This window comes from Pieris napi, chromosome 3, assembly GCF_905475465.1.
Source record: "Pieris napi chromosome 3, ilPieNapi1.2, whole genome shotgun sequence".
NCBI classification, from domain to species: Eukaryota; Metazoa; Arthropoda; class Insecta; order Lepidoptera; family Pieridae; genus Pieris; species Pieris napi.
This window is the reverse complement of record NC_062236.1, coordinates 9,444,535-9,465,495: the sequence shown is the minus strand read 5'-3', so window position 1 is coordinate 9,465,495 and position 20,961 is coordinate 9,444,535.

Here is a 20,961-nt window from a genome sequence, read left to right as displayed (position 1 = left end):
GTACAGTCCCAGGTAAAACATTTCGATAAGAAAGTTTAGCAATAACTCAGAGATGGCGCAAACCTCTCGCAGTTAATTAGAGGACGGCTCGTGACGCAACTTTATTCCAAAGCTTTCATTTAAGAGCTATACGTGGATTGGAACGTTTTGATACTTGGTATACACATATTCTATATTATACAGTTTGTTCATTTGGTCAAATTCTTTTGTTTATTTTTTAATACATATCTCAGCATCATCAGCATTATCTGGTCCATTTCTAGACATAGGCCTCCTCCTTTTCTCCAATATGCCGCACTTGCCTCTCTGTAACCACTGGGAGCATACCTCCTTGACGATGTCGTCAGTCCACCTAGTTGGTTGCGGTCTTGACTTCTGCCGAGGTCTCCATTTAAGAAGCCTGCGGGTCCATAGGTTTCTGTCCATGCGCGCTATGTGCCCTTACTACGTCGCTCAGGCCGGTCTTCAATATATACTGAGTTGAAATCAAAAATTATTTTGGTATCCTACGGACTGGCTTTTACTATACCAAAATTTATGTAAAATTGTATCATGGGAAATGTTTATCGCGTTCTATACACATTGAACGATGTTTTTAAGTGCTAGGTTAGCTACTATTCAACTGAACGGCAGCGGTATTTTAGAGTGTTGCCATTGGTCAATGGGATCTTTAGTTTAATCGAACGTACCACATATGTAGGTTCTTAAACAATAAATATCAATATTGCCAGTCGCGTTATAATATAAGAGTTTATTCATGCTCTTAAGAAGAATATCTCAAAGGTGTAGCTAAGTTACAATATGGGTGTACAGTCGTGTACACAAAATATATGTGAATTAAATAAGTTTTTTTATTATCTAATCAAATGTTGTTTTTTATTTATCAGTTTAAAATTTAAAATCATTTATTCATATAGGTAACAATAAGTTTACACTTATAAACGTCAAAAAATAAATCTATATGAAATACTTCTAATTTTACATTTACTGCCAGTTCTCAAATAAAACGCTTAGAACGGAAGAGAGAACTGGCAATAAACTTTCCGCCACTCGCGAAGTTTTTGTTTTACACAATGTTTGTAAGGAGCTGCAACCATTACACCATGTTCCACATGACATCTTAAGTAGTTAATAGTTAAATAATTTTGTCCTCTATCAGCAGGAGGCTTGGTGAAATAGGAGCACGCACACGCACATTCTTGTGGGAGTAACACGCAAATACATAGTCGAAATAACTAACAAAGCTTGACTACTTAGAAATTATTCTACTGGAAGAAGAATTTTGGAAGATACCTAATTCAGTTGATGTTTTTAGTAAGATCAGATGTCTGTCGAAACATTTACTCTTTCTATAGACTTCTTCAATAATAAGTTAACGTCACACAAACAAAATTTATATTAATATAAACTTATGTACACGAGCGTACAGTATATTTGCTAAGATGCTTGTCTCCCGCAAATTTGTCCGTCGCTTCTTAACGTTTAAATCTTGTATCATGCCTCCTCCCCTCTTGGATTAGTGAGGATAAAGAACCTTATTTTAATACTGCGTTGCTTTTAAGTAGATTTCATCAAATTATGAAATTTAACTAGTATTTGAGTATTTTTATAGTTTCGCATTTTAGTGCATTTTTACGTGATACGACTATATTTCGTTTTTTTTTATTTATTTTTATTTATATACATGTGTCTTTACTAAGACATCATGGCACATTACAATCTAGCCTAACTTAAGACTAATAAGTAATTTAAGTCTAACCTAAGTTACTAATAAGGATTTTTACATAAGAAAGTGTCCAATAACACTACTTACAGTCTCTATTAAAGGGAAGACACTCTGTTCTTGTGTTCTATTTTTTTTTCTTTCACTCACTGTGTATTTAGTACTGACGTGCACTAACACTAATTAACTAGTTCAAATTTAGTTATATTTCGAATGGAAAAGTGTTTTTCATCTTAGTCTTTAAGTAGGGACCTACGACATGAACTTACTTAATCAAAGAAAAACAACTATATTTATTGACTTTGATAAGTTGCTTACTACAGTTCTTAGAAAACGTTGCCTCTAGTATAAAGTAAAGATCAGTGTTGGACGAATGGTTTGAGCGTGTGACTTAATTCCTAAGACCGTAGGTTCGAACCACCAATAGACTTAACTTTCTAAGAGCCAACGGAGTTACTATGGTATATCAAACTTGACATTTCATTTTCTTTACAACCGTCATAGTTTTGTTAAAACTCCACAAAAATTAAATAATAATTAAATTTTGCAGTTATTTCTACAACTAATGCGTATCCATACTTAATCTAACGTTAGACTCAAATCTCGCTTGAACCCGCGTCAAGAAAGTCTTAACAAGTATATTTTAAGTAATTATAAGGACTAATCAAGCCATTAATTACCATTAAACCCATGTTACGCTCCCTGGAGATGATTATCGTCAATCTGATTACAAATATTTCTTTGAATATTTTTGTGAAACACATACAAATATGCTTATCTGTTTTTAAATATCTGTGATATGAATTCAAAATGGAATAACTGATTCAGGTACTTCGTTTGAGCTTAATTAATATTCAGTAATATTAGTTATAATGCGTAGGAGCTGCTTTTACTTAAGGTTTAAAAACAACATCGTCATATAACAAACAGTGGTGCGACAACCTTTTAGGTCTGGGCCTCAGATTTCTGAATCTGCTTCGTGATCATTTGTTTTTTCTAATTTCAAGTAGGTGATTAGTCTTTTGTGCCCGACACCGTCGACTTTATGGTTCTAAGGTATTTTTTTTTCGGTTTTCACACGTTGTTTTACTTTACTGTACGAGCATTGGTGCACAGCCGGATTCGAACCTTCGACGTCGGGGATGAGGGCACGCCAAACCCACTCAACCAAGACTAATCTTATTAAATCTTTATAGTTAAATTTAAATATTTTTATGCTATTAGAAGCCCTACCGTAATCCATAGGAAATTGTCACAAATGATAGATTTACAAACCATTCTGATTTCAAATCACACTGTTCGATACCACAGGGAATACAAATCTCTTGGATAACTTTTAATATGAAAAATGCCATTATCATAACCAAACAAAGTTATTTTTACATTTACGTTGCGTCTTCACTAATAAATACACCTATTTCTAAGAACATAAGATTGAAAATAGTACACGGAGTTCTGTCAAAAGCAGTGGAAGTTTGTATCAAAACCATCCAATGAACAACCAATAACAGTTACGATAAATAAATAAAGTCCTAATACGTTCACATAAGGTTTTGTTTTGCTTAATTTTGGTAAGTTTCAGAGTAAATTAAAATAATAATATCTTTCACCCAACTTGACATACCACTGAGAAATTGTTTAACATTCGATGCGAACCATTTTTTCAATAAATATTAATGAGTTTCAGTCTATTGGATTTTCTTTTCCCGCGCTTTTTGATTAATAAAGTTTCGTTTCCAGTTGTGTGAGTTATGTAAATATTGTCTATTATGTTTGGGTTCCATTAAAGTTTTCGCGTTTTAATCTGGATGCGCTTTTGAATTTTGTCTATCATTGTGACAAAAGATTTTAAAAAAGGAATTTCAATCGAACATGATATGACGATTTATTTAAAATTTCGTGTTTTTGAAGTTATACTTCTTTAGGCGCGTTATGAAAATTTGATGAGAGTGAAATTTTACGATGCGCGCGCACCTATGACACAAAATTCGGAGTGTGATTATAGCGTGCGCAATCTACAAAAGAAATAGAATATAAGCTAACTTCACGCATATTCTATTTCTTAGCTTAGCAGCTTAACAAGAATTTTGAATATCCATGACAATTGACATCTGACATTGACATTTACCTTTTAAACAAATATAGGAGTTTGAATTATTGTTTAAAATAAAAGATTATCTATGTATCTAGTTATTTTCATTATACAAGTGCGAATTTTAGAAGTGATTTAAATTGAATATCTAAATCAATACTAATTAATATGATAAAATATTTGTGAAAAAACTGTGCTAAACTTCCTGAGTGCTTCAATACAATTGAGGTTAACTATCCGTATGTATTATCGAGTATTATTGTTGATTAAAACTGAAACATGAACCATTATTCATTGCTTTTGTTTATTGCGTTTGTTACAGCAACTTTTTAGAAATATTCTACGACCCTATATATCAATAATTGAGAACAAAGATTTAAGCACGAATACTAATAAGGAGAAAATGAAGGCTTGGAGCGATATTACAGAGAAGTAAACATTTTAATAAGTACCTGTATCTCAAAAAAATGATTACATTATTTAATCAAAACATGTAATTTTTCAGATTTAATCTAGCAAATATAAGGACAAGAGACAAAAAACAATTGATGAATCAGTGGAAGTGCACTAAATTGAATACAAAAAAAGAGTTGTCATCTTATCGCCGTGAAACATCAAAAACTAGAGGTGGAATAAAGCCACCATCACCTTCTCCAGACACAATGGATATGGCAGAGATGATACCGCAACGGTTTGAAGTAGATTTCAATGAATTTGATTGTGATGGTGTCGAGGTAGGAATGTTAATTATAAATATGATGGTGATGTTCAAGGTTCAACCTCTCAAGCATAGGCACATACTTTATTCCCCTACAGGGTAGTTAGAGATATTGTAATACCTCAAAACATCCATGTTGCTCTTGTTGTACCGAAACTCTGTCCAGCCAGATGTGAGCCCATTCCCACTTATAATGGACAGTGGGTATAATACACCTTAATACCTGAGTGCGAACCACTCACCATGATACTTAAATTAATAGATGTTATTTATATATTTCAGGATATTACAAATAAAATCATTTTGGAAACAATTGCTATCCCAAAAGCAAATAAAGCCAACAATGACAAGGTAATAAATCAGTTTTGACATAACTTGAATACTAAAAATGCCAAACAAAGGTGTGCACAACAGTGACAACATAACTTAACAATTTCATTATTTTGTAGGATTAAAGAAAGGTTAAAGAAAATCATGTCGAACTGAACAACAAGAATCCCCAAACAACTCAAAAGAAACCTACAAGGAAGACACCGGTATTATATTTAAATTATCTCTATCTCTTAATAGAATAAAAGAAAGTTGCTATCCAGGTCTGTAGCATGTGCTACAAATTATATTATTAACACATTTATATAATTATATTAATATAAATGTGTTAAAAATTTTATAATATGAATTATACAATTTTTTAAGTTTTGCATGGACAGAGCTTAAATTAATATTCTCTTATTTGTTGCAGAAAGCAAGTAGTAGTTTTAGTTTTGGAGAAGCCTCGTAGATGCACAACCAAGTAATGATTAATTTAAAATTACAAACCGAAATCCTGATGAAGACATTAGAGTCACTTAAAAATAAATAGTATAATGAAATAAAAATGTTTTAAAGATAAATAGGGTTTTATTTGTTTAATGTAAGAGAATAATAATAAATATTTATTTATTTAATTTTTCAAATGTAAACTGAACTTTATTGACTTTATTGACTCCTTTTCCAGTCTTTGATTATTTAATTGTAATTAATTATTTGCATGCAATCAAAAACTATTTTTAATAATGTCAAAGAAGTATAACTTCTTACGCGCGTACATAAGTACACGCACCCTTTTTTTTTTTTTTTTTAATACTAGACTGCCATTGTTGTTAGAAAATATGAAGGCTAGAAAGGAAATACTTCTCTGTTTAGTATTTCTAACAGAACAATTATTGAGACATTCTGTGGAAATATTATTTGTTTTAGTTGCAACAAACGTTGCACTAAATCGTATTTTACATTAAAAGAAAAGCAGAATAATATTTAATGTATTATATAAATATTTCGAAAATGTTTTAATTAAGTAGTGTATAATTTAATATCCGCATTATATTATTATATTTGGTTTTTGTATATAGAGACTGGGAATAAACAAATAGATAGAAATACAGATTTTCTTTTATGATCATAATAAAAAAGGGCATATCTAAAGATATTCATAAATCTATTCACCTTGCTGAACCCAAAAGATTTCGCCCCAAAGCGCGGACTTCAATCAAAATGGAGCGTTCTATTTTTTTTTTACTCGAATGACAAAGACCGAGCCGTCAAATGCCATTGCTTAAATGAGAACGCAGTCATTCGCAAGCCTGGTGAAACGGAAAAATCATCGAGCGAGAAAAAAAAGTAAATGTCATCGCCTTTTGCCGCGAAAATACACTTCAATTTCACTGACTATCTGATACTCGGTAAAGTAATAAAATTGGATTTTATATCGGACATTGGAAATAAAATATAATAAATAATTTAATCGTAACTCTATGTGGACAAAATAATATTGAAAGTTAAATGTTTTACGTCAATTATAATATTATGATTAAATAATTCTAATCACCATCTCATTATCGACCATCATCAAATCATAATTATTTATATATAGAGAGAGAAGAGATAATCAGTACCTAGTGGTTTCTAAATGATATAGCAGGTCTATTTTAACCTCGTATAAAAAATATTGCTACTAGCGTTCCAAGAAGAATCCTATTCACGAATGTCAACGCTAACATGGCAACACTCAATTAATTAATCTTAAAGCGTATTCAAACGCAACTCAAAAAGCAATCAATCAGACACATGCTAAACTCCTTTGCAATCAGAACCCTCGTTATTTCAACCGGGCAACACTAAATTACCAAATAACATGTTGACGACAAAACGTTTTTCAATCTTCTAACAATATTCCCCCAAAAAGAGGTCTCTTTTGTACGCTGGCCCCCAAATGCCAATCTGAGGAGATTGCTTTTTTTCTTTTGTTAGTTCTGAATGCGTATGTAGCTACGCAAGCTTTGTAGGTGATTAAATATGGCGCATACGTCAAAATGCGCGCCAAATCCGCCGTAGCGCGGTTACCACAGAGTATAAATTGAAATGTCATTCGCGGCTCTATTTGGAAGCGTTCGAGAAATGAGGATTGTTTAATGGTTTCTTCGTTCTGAATTGTCCGGTGATTAATTTCTTTGAATGAAATGATTTTGGATTACTCTATCAGTTAATGCGTGACTGTTGCGTGGGTTTTATTTCTCTTTGTGTTACCATATTATACATAAAACAATTTGTCGTAACGGGCCCAACATTAATAAATTTCATTATTATTATTAAATTTTGCGTATATATTTATCCTTTTACACTTTCTATAACTTTGCATTATTTTATTTTATGAAACAAATAAAATAAGGATGCATGTTTGTTAACTGAAAAGATTTAAAATGATAGATATGCATTAAAATATTGCAGTATTAATACCAAAATATGAAGTTTTATAGATAGCCAAATGCCTTATAAACGGAAATCAGAAATGAAAAGAATAATTAAGGCCTAATATTTAACATTCCAAAAAGAGACGAAATAGGGGGCGCTTCGTGTTTCAACGGTCATTCATTTGAATTCGAAACTCGAATTTCGAATTGAGATTGCAAATGGACTGCGTTCTTCTTTGTAGCGTTCCAATTTTGCTGATTGACGCTCTGGAGTTCGATTTTCAAACGGCTCAAAGACTTGCAGTTTGGCTGCGTTCCGTTACAAGGAAACTACAAATGGGCCGTGAAAGCTGTCACAGAATTGCAACTTGTATTACATTTTAAGGGTGCGTTTACATTTGATGCTATTGATTAAACATTAAATATTGTATTTTCTATTAATTTTTGATCATTAAAAAAAATATCTCAAAAGCATTATTTATTTACATAGAATTTACGTTATAAGCTATATAAATAAATTAGGAAAGAAAACTATGACTGTATCATTATATTCTGTTTTACTATTAAATTACTAGTTCTTAATTTTTTGAGGATTTATATACCTAAAGTATATTTCCATATGATTTTGGATAACTTTAAATTAAATAATTTTTAGTCTAATTTAAGCTGCTACGAAGCGCGTAGCACTGTTGTAGAACCGTGTGCTAATATCGCGTTAAACATAAGTATTTTAACCTCCATTTTATAGATGAGTACATAAAATTTAGACATTAAACTTATTTCTATTGCCACATTAAAATACCTTTTTTTCGACTAAGAAAAGATTCGCATCTGTGAAACTGTACAACCTCGATATAGATAATAAATTATTTATTAATTTTTTGACAGTTATAATCCACGACTATCTGCACAGGTATGCACAAGAGACCCAGAACGAGACTTTTAACACGTCAAGTATTATTTTTATATAAAATCCAAAATCGGGAAAAAACTATTAATATCTGTACTCAATACTCATTCGTTCACTACACTGTAAGGGAATGAGTACAGAACCTTACAGGTGAATGAGATTAGTCCTTCGATTGAAGAACGAGATTGCAGCTCGTGTGTCAGCTTATCTGGATCCAGTTAGTGCTAGTGGCTTTTACTTTACGAGTACTTTAATTAATGATTCTGTTTAGAAACAAAAAGGGTGATGTCTGTCTGTGGCAACTGGGACTAATTTTAATTTAAAAGCAATTTTAACTTTGTTCAGTTGACACAAGTTTCTTAAAAATATTATCTACTAGTAGACTCGGCCAAGCGTTGCTGTGGCTAAGATTTTTGTTATTTTACATAGTAGTAAACTATTCAAGAGAAAAGGCAGGAGAACACCAATCCACCATGTTTTTTTGGTGGTTATACCATTAAATTGTAGCTTATGTGAAACGTTGGTATTTATTTTGATAAGGATCAATACCTAGGTACGAATAAAGAGCATTTTCTAGCGGTGGTATTTTAATAAAAACAAATTAATAAAAGGATGCTTATTGTGACGTAACTATAAAAGATAGTGACATGCTGTCGCGGCATTTTTTATAGATGTGTTATAAAAAATGTGATGTGTCCTGAAAAATTGTAATACATCATTTTGTTCTTTCATTAATAGTTTTCGCAGCGCACGCGATTGAAGGAAGTTTTTTGTTAATTTTTTTACACCTTGGGTTAGATTGTTCAAGTTTTAGTAAGCATCCCTATTCATTTCAAACAAACAAACAATCAAATCTTTCTTCTTTTTAATATTAGTATAGAAGTATAAAATTAACAAAGTGAGAAAAACGAGATGTAACGAATTTCTTTAGTGTGATCTGTCACCGATCTGGAATACTTCTAGTAGACATCATCCATGTACACACGTATGGCGTTTATGTGTCTATGGATTGCTATAAATCATGCAATCTTCTAGATAGAAATTTAACGAAAGAAGTTTAGTTTTTATATACTATTTAAGTATTGCCACACTTCTGTATATATATTTTACCTTCTATTAGATGACTTCAAGATAATTATACGACACTTTCAATAGGGATAAATCGTAATTATAATAATTACTAAATAATAAAACACATACAATGCCAATGGCGGTTTGAAATATGAGTTAGGCATTTCAATAAAAATATATATTTTATTTTTGCTCTCAAACATAAGAATAATCAAATACTTATGAAAATATGTCGAGAGTGAAAATTACATTAGAACTTAAGAAGGCGCTACGCTCACCAGATCTATGCAACTTCCTCACAATCAATTTATGTAATCATAAGTTTTAAATTATCACTATACCTATATTATTATATCGAAAGTTATATGTTTTTGAGATCTGCGGTATATGTGTCACCTTTTCCAATCAACTCCCCAGTAAAAGAGATGCCGTCAAAGCTATGACCTGGATATTCACAAAAGCCGATATTTTAAGTAAAAATTTGATGAAAAACAAAATAAGTTAAAAAAAACTTAGGGTAATTTAAAAAAAAAAAGTTATTAAACCCATAAAATCTACAAATGAGTGATTTCTAAAATCAATCTCAAGAGTTCAGTTAAATCCAAATGAAAAAGGTGTCAAAGATCGAATTTACGATTCGTTATACGTAATCCCAAATCAGGGGGACTCAATTGCGACGCAATCAAAAGTGAACCATATTTTAAAGCATTGAGGTACAATTTTGTTTGTTGATAGCGGTTTTCAAAGTGATTCCTCCAATTTAGTTATCATATATGAACTCACTCTGTGGCTTATATAGAACACATGCCACATGGCTTGATAATTCAGGCTTCAATCCTGGTGTAACAATTATTTTATTGCTTCTGATAGATAGCTAATTTATATGCAGAAAACTAATCGGTTAGGAATACTTCATACAAAGTTTTATTTATTGAAAACAATACTTCGAAAATTTTATCACAATTATAATAATATACGTTGGAACAAATGTTTGAACTACAATATCATGGCTACAATAAATTAGTTAGTATTGGCAGGAATACGGTCACTATACCTTTAATTACACATACTACAATTTAAAGGATATTATGACAATTTAATTTTTCTCTTTTTTCAGCCAGGTCTTAGGATAATACGGCCTTGAAAACATTTATGTAAAATTGATGTAAAATCAAGGCACGCATATCACCAGTTATTTTTTAAGATTTAAAAGTCGAATTATTTTTAAAATTCATCCATAGATTAAGCCGTACTATAGAGTCACCCTATCACAGACTATAAGCAAACTAAAAGTGCTTAATGTAATATTTTTATGCGGGGGCGGCCCCTAATTAACTTTATAGGAATCAGTTCTCGTGACAATTACAATTTAATATAATTATTTGGGCGTGGTATTTTATTGTCCATTACTTAAATAATGAATAGCTTTATTTGTCTTGGTAGGTATAAAACTCTTTTTAACGTTTTAGTAACCATTTTGAAAACATTTTTTATTATTATAATTGCTAATACTATATCTGAACATGGTCAAGATAAACAGGCCTAATTAGCAAGGCATAGAAAAATTATTACATTTTTAAATACTTACGATTTAAAAAATACACTTTACAGATGCGTATTAGCGAGATTTTTTTATTTACAAGCCTGTATAAGAAATCACCTACGAAGACCCCAATCCCCAATCTAATTTACTATGTTGTATTTTTGAACGTCATCGGCCAGTTTTCCTTACTACGTACCAAATAGTGGAACATGTGTGCTAATATGATCTTATAAACTAAGTTTTTATAACTCCAGCTCAATAGAAGACTCAAGTAAGCCTCTGTATCTATCCAAAACAATTATTGCTTGGTCAGGGATTAACTCAGGTACTCACAGCCATGGAGCATATTGCAATTCTAGCGATATTCACGAAAACAAATCATAATTAAAGCCTAAAAGCAAACCCACATTCAATCATAGAGCATTTTACGCAGATATGTCAATCGTAAAATTTTAATCCCCATATTAGGTGGACCTCTAATAGGTCGGAATGAAAAATATGTGTCGGGCCATTAGGAGGTTATTACGTCCCGCGGGCTTCCCTCCATTGGACGGCATAATGTAACTGGGCAAAGAGTAAAACTCAGATATGGTAAGCTTCGTTTATAAAATAATTAGAAACCAAAAACTTACGCAGAGTATAATAAGATTTAGGTGTACATTTTTTGCTTGATTTTCATTACCTTGATTTTAAATATGATAGATTTCTCCATTAACTTGCGCAGTTTTTCTGTAAGAATGAGCGGCAGTTTACGGCATAATGCAACATAGAGAATAACGTTTTGAATCATGAATAAATGTTTTTTTAAATAAAAAATAAAATTGCAATTTTCTTTGTTTTTAACATTAAATATTTCTCGATAATATATTGTAGCGAATTTTGTTTAAATTCAAGAATATAGTTTTTAAATTTAAAATTGTTATTCGTTAAAAGCAAATCGAGATCATTATAACCTCTTTACTCTAATTGACGAATAGTCTATAGTCTATAAAAACTTTATCTGATGTTTAATCTGTGTTCGCCCCCAATGTTTGGGCTTGGTCGAGAGGGTCGGATTTCGCGCCATTTGGCCAACTGGTCGTGTAATAGTCCTATTAGGACCGTGTTACAGTAAAAGAGTTTATTATATTTATTGATTACTAAAATATAAAAAGAATACTACGTTTTGATAAATGTTAAAATATAAAATTACATTGTTGCGTGTTCCTGATAGTTTAACTAATGATAGATCTAATTTAGAATTTATTTATTCGCTTACAAGATAAGCTTAAATCATAAAACTAATTAGCTAGAGCATCTTATACTAAATTTATCGTATTATTAAAAAAAACATTACAAAAATAATCTTTATTGGTATCTGTACAGTCACCTTATATTTAATTCATACGGTAAGGATAAATTAAAAAAAAATGGGTAAAAGGGTAATAAATAGTTAATTTAAACTAAAATACAACAGTAGTATAAAACTGTACAACTATATTAATAGTAAAAAAAATAAATAACACAAAGTACCTCCCGTACGGGGCCCACTGTACGACAACCTTTACACTCTCTAATGCGCCTGTTCAGCCAGTATTGTCTATTTGAATTTAGAATAAGCTTGCTCGAAATTTGAATTGAGATGTTTGTTTTCGATTCGATGGTTAAATTTGTTTGGTGTCGGTAACTCACTTGACTGTTGTTTAAATTTTGCAAATTAACTTAATTTTCTATTTAATAGTTTCATTAAACGTTTACTTCTCTAATAACAGGTTTATTACTTCTAAAGTAAAGTTAAAAATGCATTAAATTGATTGAGTTAAAATGCTTTTATAATCATATGAGACAGCAGAACATTGTATAAGACATATTCAACCTCTTTGAAACAAAAAAGGTTTATTAAATGTCACAAAATTAAAAACAAAAGAGGGGCAGATCAAAGCGACATCAAAGGGGGTTATCACACGTTACCCCAATGTGAACAGTAATTACTATATTCCATAGATCTCGGGGTCTTATAATTGGATGGGTATCAATCTGTGATATTTAAGTATTGGTAGCTGGTGCCCGCAACTTTGTATGTTATGGTTGCTTAGGCCAACCTAAATAAAGACCCTTTGGAGATTTAAAAATGTATCAAAATGGTTCCACAAACCTTCGTTGTAGTATATAACATATTGTTAACACATAATATTATTAACACATATATAATATTGTATAACATACAATATTATATTATTACTGTATGTTAAAGAGCAGTGTTGGCGTAGTGGTATCAACGTGTGAATTTCATTCCTAAGTTCGTAGGTTCGAACCCCGGCAGTGCTCAAAGCTCATAGTTAGGAAACCATGCCTACGAGCCAATAAGTCGATGGATCCTGACGGACATATAAGGCTGATCACCTACTTGCCGTAAGGAAAAAACAAATGATCACGCAACCACAAAAAAAAAGTTTCAAAGATTTCCTTATCTGAAAAAGCCACTACAACCTTTTATGCTTTTCACAAAACAACAACTTTATATAGGTTGTGATATCAAGATATATATTTCAGTATTATTATGTTCTAATTAAACTTTCTTTAATAAACCAATTTATACATTAACTCTTGTAACGAAAAATTCAATCCCTATTACATTTATAAACAATTTGACGGATAACTCAATAAAAAACGCAAACCACAGACAAAACAACTGTCAATTCCACAGACACATGCGATCCCGCGGGATACATTCCCGGGAGAGTGTCCCGGGAATACAATCCCGGACTACAAGTAATGACCATAAACAGTAGTTAAATGATTGAGAGGGTGTCTATGATGAGGGGGAAATGTGATCTGAAAGCTTTGAGTCGAGTCGTTTAGGTATTAAAGTGATTTTGCTATTTGGGAAATGATGATAAAAGTCAGTTTCATTACAAAAAGATATCACAAAGTAAAGAGTTCATGTGAGTCATAGATATTCATGTATTTTTACGGATTAAGCCACAAAGCTATCAAATCGTCAAGCTAATAAATAATATCGTAAAAAAATTTTGTACCCTCTAGATACCCCCCCAGGCATCCCATTATTCCTCCTTTCCAGAAGAAGGTGTTTTGGCCAAAACCCACCGATATCCAGATTGAGCATTCTGATAAAAGAGCTACGTCTGGATAATAGGTACATAGTTGCTCCCTTCACACTTATAAATAATTTTTTCTTTAATTTTTGTAATGAATGAATCGATATAAATTGTGATAATGTGTCGAGTGATATCTACTATATAAAAGTAAGTCGGGTTTTCCCTCCTGACGCTATAACTCCAGAACGCACGAACCGATTTCCACGGTTTTGCATTCGTTGGAAAGGTCTCGGGCTCCGTGAGGTTTATAGCAAAGAAAATTCTGGAAAAATTTCAACAGAAAAGCGGGATCACCAAACGAAATGATACATAAAACGAAGCCATCTGGTGGCGAAACGGAGTTCGCCGAGTTTGCTAGTAATGTATATAAGTGTAATGTTTGCCTATAAGTGTTTGTCACTTTAAATCTTGTATTCTATTTTTCTTGTACCAATGTATCAGTGCGCCGAGCGTTGGCAAGCGTTTGTAAATAAATAATAATTACACGATTAATACTATATTATTTAAAATGAACAATAAATTAACAGACTAGTACTTTGTCAAAATTATTATAAAATAATTAATCTTTAAATTATTAATAATTGTAAACGGTCTTGCCGTATCAAATCGTTCGAGTCGATTTTTGAAGTTATACTTCTTTAGGCGCGTTATGAAAAATTGATGAGAGTGAAATTTTACGAAGCGTGCGCACCGTTACACAAAATTAACCGAATGAAGTTGCCCACTAACGAATTCTTTTTAAACCAGCCGGGCGCCGTGCGTGCGTCAGCGAGATGGGAATAGGACAATCTAGAAGTAAAAAGAAATATAATATGCGTGAAGTTAGCAGCTATGCCAAGAATTTTGAATGACCATAATGACCTTTGTAGTACATTTTAAACAAATAAAGGAGTTTTAATTATTTTTTATGTAATAGGAGGTCAAACGAGCAGAAGACTCGTCTGATGTTAAGTGATACCGCCGCCCATGGACACTCACATTGCAAGAAGGTTCGAAAGTGCGTTGCCGGCCATTTATTAATTGGTACGCTCTTTTATTAAAGGACCCTAAATGGAATTGATTCGGAATTACTTCAGTTGTGGTGCGCGGCAAAAACTGTCTTAATTAAATTAGAGGCATAATTAGCCAAAAAAGTAGTTAATTTGTATTAATTAATTTTCCTTCAAAAACGCGCGTAAATCGAATAAATAATTAAATGTCTCATCATTGAGCACAATAACATGAAAATAAATAATAATTGTAAGATACTAATGTTATGAAATTACTAACATTTTTAAATTTATTCTCTCTGGTTTCGTAAAGAACAATAAAAAAGCCTTTAAAATTACTTATAAAACTTGGAGTTATTTATTACGATGAACAATACATAACAATATCACATAGATATCTATATAAGGTTTTTATCATCCTCGGTACTTGGTTAATCTTAATTGAGATAGGTAGCGCCACATTTAGGGTTGGTAATTGTCGAAACATGTACGTTTAATGAGTTTATGACGTCATAATTGAGGGGGGCGGCTAATGGGGGAAATATGTGCCATTTAAAGGTACTGTTGAATTGGGTTTATATATGTATATGTAAGTATGTAAAAGGAGTTTTAGCCTGGTTAAAAGTGTGATATAAGTCGACGATCTCGACAGCAACACCAGCACCGGTTTGGATGGTATTAGCACCAAATCTATAAAATGCCTAAAAAGTGTTATTGTTGAGAGGTTAACTAATTGTATAAATGTTTGTTTACAGAAAGGTATCTTCCCTGACACACTAAAGGTTGCTAAGATCAGTCCTATACACAAATCAGGATGTAGAACTGATCCTAGCAATTATAGGCCTGTGTCGGTCCTATCTGTTTTATCAAAAAAATTTGAACGGGTTTTATATACCCGCCTGAACAATTATCTAAGCGAAAAACATTTTTTGATCGAACAACAATATGGCTTTCGTGCTAAATCATGTACTCTTACGGCAGCGACTGATTTAATCACAAAAATCAAAACAAATATTGACCAAAAAAATATTGTACTAGGTATTTTTATTGATATGAAAAAAGCATTTTACACTGTGAGTCATCAAAAGCTTTTACAAAAATTAAACAATGCTGGTGTCACAGGCACAGCATTGGATATGTTTACATCCTATTTACTAAACAGGTGTCAGGTTGTAAAACTAGGAAATTTCAAGTCTTCAATCCAAAACGTGCCATATGGTTGCCCTCAAAGCTCCATAATAAGTCCCTTGCTATTTTTAATTTATATTAATAACATTAACAAAATAGGGCTCACAGGTCATCTAACATTGTACGCAGACGATACTTGCCTATTTTATTTCGGCGAATCGATTAGTGATTTAATAAATAATGCTCAGAAGGACTTACAGCTACTCAGCGAATGGTTAAAATATAACTTATTAACTATTAACACATCTAAAACATCTCATATGATTTTCGCCGCAAGAAATAAACAGATTTCAGACTACCCACCACTAATAATAAATAATGATGCAATAAAACGCTCAACTCAAGAAAAGTATCTCGGACTAATATTAGATGACCAGCTCTCCTGGAAGTCGCATATCGATCATGTCAAAACAAAACTAATGTCATTGTTAGTTGCACTACGTAAGGTTGCACACTGCATCCCAAAAAAAATACGAACTATTATATACAACTCTTTAGTAAAATCAAATCTTGAATATTTAATTGAAATATGGGGATCAGCCGCGAAAACTAATCTAAATAAATTACAAAGGACCCAAAACAAAATTATAAAAGTTTTATTCCATTATAACCACTTAACTCCAACTAAAATATTATATGAAAAAACAAAAATACTAAATATTAGACAACTATATATATACTACACATGCATCCTAGTAAAGAAAATTATAATAAATTCCATCCAATCAAATATAAAATTACATAAAAAAACAAATACAAACCACTTGAGGAAAAAAAATAAACTTCAACTTATAACACCGCGGACTAATTACGGAAAAACAACAATATTATTCGAAGGAGCACAGTTGTTCAACAACTTACCAGAAGAATTGAAACTGTGCGAAAATATAAATGTTTTCAAAGGAGGTCTAAAAGATTATTTGCAATCAGTAATGTTTCCAACGCCCTAGAGAGACTAATATTATATAATTTTAGAATTAAGTACCTACTGTATCTCATTTTAAGCGAACTAATTAAGTTCTTATGAGTAATAAAGTTCTTTAAACCTATATAAACTTAGTTTTTTTAGTTTGTACCCAGGCTGTGTACAAGTATTTTGTATGTGTGTGTGTGTCTTCGTGTAAGTAAATTGTCAATTAGGTTGTCAAATGATCATGAAACAGATACAAGAATCTAAGGCCCAGACCTAAAAAGGTTGTTGCGCACAGGACTAATTGAATTTTATTACGTCACTAACGCGTGAAAGAAAAACATCTCCGATATTATTTTATCTCTCTCTGGGCCGAAGCTTATGTCTTAACGTCATGGTCAGAGCTCTCCAGCGCTTCCTGCTGCAGGTGTACAGTTCCCTTAGCAGCTGATGACGAGACTCTATCGGTGCATATGGTAACAATCCATGATCAGCTTCTCCAAGTTCTCATCGCCTACATATGAGACTATGATATGATTAATATTTTCATATGTGTAGGCGATAAGTAAAAGAGTAAAAAGTAAATGTAAAATTAGAAGAATTTATTATGTATTTCTTTATTGACGTTCATAAGTGTATAAATGAATAAATGATTTTGAAGTGAATTGATTTGTTGGCATATGGTTGACAGGTGAGTCCGTATGCAGAACTGGAACAAGTTCGATGTATTAGAGCTGATTGATAATATTTATTGGAGCTAATTGTGAGATCTCCATACTCAAAAGATTCATTGAAAAAAGTCCCAGTTCCGTGTAGCACAATTTGAGTTTTAATTACCTTCACCCAAATTAAGTTGTAAATCAAAACGTTAATATTGGATTTATACCAAAGAGGCGAAAAATTGCAAAGTTAACATTAATTTAAAGCTAGTCAAGCGTTTCCTCTATTTTAAACTCTCATAGTCATAACGGGACATAATCCATACAGACAGTCGAATAATTAACCATTCGGCAAACAGATAAAGAAAATAAACAGATTAAGTGCGGTTAATTTCATACCATTGGAGTCAATGGCGCGTAAAATTGCAAATTTACTCTATCACCAAAGATGGCTACTTGACAGATGCAAAGCGCGCCAAAACCCTTTGGGATATGTCACGTGGCGGCAGATGGTGGTAATTTTCGATTTGTTGACAATTTCATTGTTATTTATTGCGGTGTAATAATTGTTTGGACATGTTTCCTGATTTGTACCAATTGTAATTGGTATCGTTATATTTTTAATGGTTTCAGAATAAAGTGGTGATCTTATTCTCTGAGTTAAAAGCAGTCTTAAAAACTAGTTGCGTTTGGTTTGTGATTATGTGTTTCTAATTGATTTCAAATAAATATTCTTTCTATATAACATATACCCAGTTTTATGTACTCTATACTAGAAATTATCTTTTACCTATAAACTGTCAAAACACTAAAATCTATCAGTTACAAACAGCGGCATTAGAGCTTTGCCACAATAACAGAACTCAGTGGGTTCGGCGAAGCATGAGATATGTAGAGGCACTCGACAAAGGAGCTAATAACTCGTATGAAGTACCCTTAACGCTCCCTCGAGTGTGCCATAAAGTATAAGTGGTAGCGGATATTATTTTTAGTGTTTAATACAAATGTACTAGAATAGATAAAATATTAACTAAATATATTACGAACAAGAATAAAATAGCACTAATTTATTGAGGCAGAATACGAAATCTCACCCGTATCAGTTCGATGTCCGCCGTTCCACAACTGAGCGCTTTTTAAGGCAGGTTTGCGACGCAACACCACAATGTGAAGCTAGCTGTCCACCAATGTATTTTCGAACCAATTTGACTTCGAGAAAAGAGCGTACCAATTTTTAAAAGGCAGGTACGCACTTTCGAGCCCTGCAATGTCAGTGTCTATGGCTCAACTAACATCAGGAGCCTCCTGCCCGTTTCTTTGATATATAAAAAAATATCAATCCTAACCTAAGAAAACCTGGATTGAAAATAGAATTACTTACAATACTTCAGTTAGTTTAGTACTTTGGACTCGTCAGTAATGTATCATACGAAATTAAATCTTGTGTTTATTTAATGTTTAAAGGTACCATTTAGTTAGGCATCCTAAAAATATATGATTTATTTGCGTTTTGATAAATATGTCAAATAAATAGACACATGTGCCTTCCAAACCTAACTTAACTTAAACAAACTTACTATCGAGCTTGTACTATAACCTCACAACAAAAAATAAACGCTAAAGCTTATGTCTTACATGCCCACGCAAGATCAATGAGTATGAAAAATATTATTTATCTATGGCATCGGCTCTTTGTAGCCGCCGTCCATTGTCTAGGATAGACAAGCTGTTTTTTTCAGTGGCGTCTGCCGGTTTTGTTACATTATACATGGTTGTTTAATATGAGAATACTTTCCTTGTCTATGGTACTTTTAAGATTTTTTTATAAAAAAAACATTATTTGCATCAAAAGGCGAAGAGATAAAAAAATGCTTCTTGTTTAAAGATATGCGAGAGCTGTTAATTAAATGAAGTACATAATTGATATAGTTAATATTGAAATAATATGGCCTCTCATTAATAAAATATCATTAAAGTTAAGTACGTATTTGATTAAAGACATGCCAGCCTTTCGATTCTGTAACTCAGTTTTCGAACTCACACAGCGGTTTTCGCATCGGCGGTCGCTCTGAAAAGGTGGGAGCTTGTAGTTTATTGTTTATCAGAATGCCGAATCATAAAATGACTGCTTCACGACTGATTCGAGAGTGACCGCCGATGCGAAAACCGCTGTGTGAGTTCGAAAAGTGAGTTACAGAATCGCAGGGCAGATCTTTACATTCTTTATTTTTCTTACGAGTAAGAGCAGAGTAAGCCAAATGTAAAGTTACCATTAGTGGTTAGGTTAGAACGCATGACTGAACGAAATTACTGACGCCGGGTCACTAATTTCTATTTAATTCATACTATTAAATAAATAATAGTTTAAAAAAACTAAAAAACACGCTTTTAAAGCACATCAAACTAAAAAGTGAAAAATAATTCCTAATTTAGGCTGAAAATGGTAATGAACAAAAAATACTGGTATTATTGTGAAAAAGCGTGGGGCGCTCGATAGACGGCACAGATATTATTTTTTAGTTAAATTTTTTTCATTTTTTTTTTCGGATTATTGCATTGTCATCGATCTTTGACAGGTGCGCAAAGTTTGAATTAAATCTGTCCGTTAAAAGTGGGTCAAAATCGAGTCCGAAGGAGTCTTTTACATACATACATACATACATACAGGTGAAGCTAAAATAAAGCGTGTAAATACTGAGACCGCATCTATATGTATAAAAATGAAGCCCGTTTTCCGTTGTCACGACATAACATGAAAACGGCTTGACCGATTTGTCTGATTTTTTTTAATAATATTCCTTGAAGTACGAGGATGGTTCTTACGGAGAGAAAAATTAAAAAAAATTGAGTGAAAAAGTCTAAAAACAACACTTTTCTATATGCCCATACAAAATATTCGTAATAATATTTAAAGGCAATTTGAACTTTAATACCATATCATAAAGTTCAAGTGTTAGTGGAGGGTTCCAGGAAGGTAAATTTTTATTTTTTGACAAAATGTATTTGTTGTATTATCAACTTTTTTTTTTTATCTTACTAGCTAGACCGGTGTCCCGAAAAGCAGAATGAAATTAAAAAAAAATAAAGAATCGACTGTTAGGCGGTACGATGTTCGCCAGGCCAGCTAGTATATAAATTAATATATTGAAATAAAATTTCATTTCCGTAAAACCATTTCATCGTATCAATTAATGTTATTTATTTTAACTAGAATTTGTAATTTTAAAATCTCTCGCTGACCACGATCGATGTAAACCTGCAGAGGTTTTATAATTTGAGTAACCGTTATAAAACTTTTAATTAAAAAATTCAGCGTCACATTTCACGTAGT